A 4,256-nucleotide genomic window follows, 5' to 3' on the forward strand; every position below is an offset into this window, starting at 1 on the left:
CTCCATATTTCAGTTTAACCTTGTGCTATCTTAAATGACCCCACCCTTACATTGACGTGTTCTCCCTACCATGACAAAGGTGGATAAAGGTGGAAAGATTTCATGTAATCCATGGACACCAGTGAAGATCACAAATCATTGAAGAAAAAAGGTTCAGAGCACTGTCTAGTGGGTCTAGATGACCCAACTCCCAATGGTAAAGTGCCTAGGATAGCACAAGGATTACGAAAATGTATAAATTTAAAATCTATCAAAAATACCTTCTGGACTGAGAGACTCTGGTGGTTGTGAGGTAATTTTGAGATGTGTTTGTGTTTGTTTTGTTTTTTTGTTTTTCTCCTCTTCCTTTTTCTTTTCTTATTTAAGGTTCTAACAATTTTAGGTAGATGTGATGTTTGTATTCAGGGTTGGGGAAATAAGCCTTGGCTTCACCCAACACCTTTTTCGGTTAATTTTGTTCAATGTTTTTTTTTTTTTTCAATGTTTATGTTGACATTGTTCAGTGTCAATGCTTATGTTGATGGGTTTTTTTTAAGTTTGTTTGTTAAACATAACCGAAATAAATATCTCTAAATAAAAAAACAAAGTCTTTGCAGAGAGATGCAGGTAGAAATCAAGATTCAGTTTTTGCGAATATACTTTTTTAAAAATATTCTATTTTTTGAAGTAATAAGTTAGGTGTGAATGTAAGCGAGTGGGATTGCGTGTTCCTCCGTTAAGCTGGCGACCTGTCTATGGTGTACCCCGCCCGCCTTTGCCCAAAAGTTCCCAGGATAGGCTTTAGCAGCCCCTTGACCCCCAGGAGGGATTCAGCAGGTTTAGAACGTGGATGGATAATGGATTGCAGTAAGAAATTTCAATACAGAACAGTGTTAGAGCAATCAAAAAGTAATTTCGTTTTTGGAAGAACTGACTCAGTCATTGGTGCAGGTGCTTTTTTAGAATAGAATAGAATAGAATAGAATAGAATAGAATAGAATAGAATAGAATAGAATAGAAAAGAAAAGAAAAGAAAAGAAAAGAAAAGAAAAGAAAAGAATAGAATAGAATAGAATAGAATAGAATAGATCCAACAAAGGGGAAATTAACTTGTTACCGTAACTCTATTCACATAAAAACAGCAGATAGATTATAAACAACACTCAAGATATGCTTCTAAAATTAAAAACCCCAATAATTATAGACAGAAAGAGAGATCTGTGAAGTGCTCCTTTTTATGCGATCTCAATAGTTACCTATCACCCAATGCAGAAAAAGGTAAGACATTGCAATAAATGTAGACTTTCCATCCATCCACCCATTTTCTTAATCCACTTAATCCCTGTTGGTGTCACTTGAGCCTATTTCAGCCAACTGGGTGGGTCAGCAGTTCATTAAAGGGCAAAACAGGCATACTTATCCACACCTAGGGACAATTTAAAGTCACCAGTTGACCTGAGATGCAAATTTCTGGGCTGTGGGAGAAGGCTGGAGAGCTTCCACACATGTAAAAAAAAAACAAGAAAACATCCACACAGAAAGAATTTAACCAGGGAGTTCTCACTACAGAGTGCTAACCACTACACCACAGTGCAACTCATACAGAAACTCCAACCAAGGCAAATATATGTCTATTTCAAATACTTAACCAGATATATTCAATTTCATGTAGTTCATTACTGATTAAAGGATTTCTGCAGTTCAGATAGGCAGCAAACGCTAAGAATAAAATATAGAATGTGACAAATGGTAAAAACAAAATGTAAAAATTATGAATCAGCTGACTGCCATCACTGAAGCCAATGAAATGAGTTTGATCAGCTCAACATCAAGGATTTCTGCTTCTATGGGCCTTTATGCAAAAAAAGTGAGATCAGAACACAGATGAGCTTTTACTTTGGGAAACATAATGTCAACTAATCAGAGCTTTAGTTGACAAAAACAAAAATTCTTTATAATCCTTGTCCAAAAGGGAGAATTTTTGGTGACAGAAGGAGAAAACATGCACAATCCTCACATGATTCAAAGTTCTGTTTCTATAGGAACTGAACAGAAGAAGCTCAAAACATGAAAAAGATATGTTTTTTTCAAAATAAAAGTCAGGAAATGACTTGACAAAGAGGGGAATAATTGGTTCTGGCTATAGATAACTCACTTTGTGAAAGTGCTGCATTTTTGCAGAAAGGGACATTAAGTGATATTCACAAGCTTCCAACTAAAATCTTTTTCAAGGGCGCCACTCCATTTTTTTTCCCACTCATATTGACTTTCTGGAGGAAATAGAAATGGAATGATTGCTCAAGAAAAGACAGGAAATGTTGATCCCTCTAAAAAAACTAAATCTGTGGCCTGGATTTGGATCAGTGTCGGACTACGTTGTTTTTTTTCTCTGCTTTTATTGGGCTTTAAAAAACTGAGCACTGAGCTTCTTAACATCATTTTGACCTCTTTTTTTTAACCTTTTGGAGAAAATATTATTGAAAGAAAGTTTCCCATCACAGTGCAAAACGGGTTAACTTGCACATTCTGCTAACATGCTGCATCCTCTCACTCCTGTCAATGATGCTTTTATTTTCCAGAGAGACATTCCACACAGTTGGACCTCAGTGCTGACAATAACTGAGTAATGAAGAGTTACTATGAAATGAAAATTGTCAAAATAAGGACTTTAATTAAGCAGACGAGCTTGTTATGCGATCCAATCATGTTTCTTGAGTATCCGATGTCAACAGGCAACATCAAATGAAAAAAAACAAACACAGATGAACACAAATTGCTCCTCTGGAGATGTAGTCAGGTGTTGGAATTGACTTTGCGTTTGGCTAAAAATGTCACATAGTAATAGTAACTCTTTTGGGGTCAAGGGGTTGCTTGAGCCTATCTCAGCTCTGATGGGTGAAGGTGGTCAGGTTGCCAGTCTGTCACAGAGCCACACAACTACACACACACTCTACCATCGACACCTAGGGATAATTTAGAATCACCAATTAACCTATGAAGCGTGTTTTTGGACTGTTGGAGGAAGCTGGAGTGCCTGCTGAAACTGTTGCAGGAATAGGGAGACAATCAGACTCCACACAGCAAGAACCAAGGTGGGATTTCAACCAGGGCCTTTTTGGTGAGAGTGCTTGGCAGTACTGCATTGAGCCCCATACCAGGATTTATAAACACAAATCCTTATCTCTACAGTGACTGTGGAACTCACCGCTGTCCTGATATTCTGCATCACTTTGGCCACGCCACTCGGAACTTTCCACACTGTAGCCTACATTTTACTTTTCTTTTCCATCTTTTAAGACCAAATCAGAAACAATACTTCATAGAACATGGTACCTGTAAATTTTACATTTAAAAAAATTACAACATTTTAACATTAGGATTTTGTTAAACATGGCAGTTTTATCGGCTCCGAGAACAAAGTGAGCTTTTATAATGGTGTTTCTATTGTTCCTTCTTAAACTTCCTCTTAACCAAACCCAAGTTTAAATTTGATGTAAACAGGACTCTTCATTTTGGATTTGCACCATCTTGCATTAGTCAACATTCAATTTAATTTACCTTAAAGGCACATTCACGTGGTTGTTTTTTTTTAAATCAGCATTTAAACTGCAGCCTTTTCAGATCAGATTAAGGCACTTTACCTGCAGCAGTTTTACTATCCAGTCTTATTTTTAATGTGTTCCATGAAACATGCATTAGAAACTACATCCTCGGAAATAAAGTTAAAAACAGACATTTTAGGAATTGTCTGTTTGGATTTCTTTTGGAAGGAGACTTGTATTCCGACTTCCTCCACTACCTATATAAGAACAAAGTAAAATAAGGTGAGACATTTGAGAAAGTCACCAATTTAAACCTACAACATAACCCTGAACAAAAAGGCTCAATCTGCTATGATTTTTTTACTTCATTCTGCAAAGAAGCTTGCAGAACTTTATTTTTTTAGGAGTTAGCTCTTTTTAGAAGGTGCCTGCATCTCATGAGTGATTAACTCCAAATAAAATATACCACTTTTTAAAAATAAAGTTTGGATTTCTGTTTCAACAGTTTGCAATCATGTTCTTCCATTCCCTGTAGCGTTTTTATGCTTCTTTGCATTTAGATCTTTGGACCAAAAACTGTCTTCATTATGCTTCTGCAGAGTTCCAGGTTTTATAAAAATCTCTAAAAACTTCCTATATAACCTGCTTTTACAGGATATTGTAAATTGACAGTGGTTTTTAGTGTAAGTGATGCTCAATGTTTGCCTAAAAAGTCACATACTGTTCCCCCAAGAC

The sequence above is a fragment of the Oryzias latipes genome, chromosome 1, assembly GCF_053564925.1.
Source record: "Oryzias latipes strain Hd-rR chromosome 1, Olatipes_Hd-rR_3.1".
Taxonomy (NCBI): Eukaryota; Metazoa; Chordata; class Actinopteri; order Beloniformes; family Adrianichthyidae; genus Oryzias; species Oryzias latipes.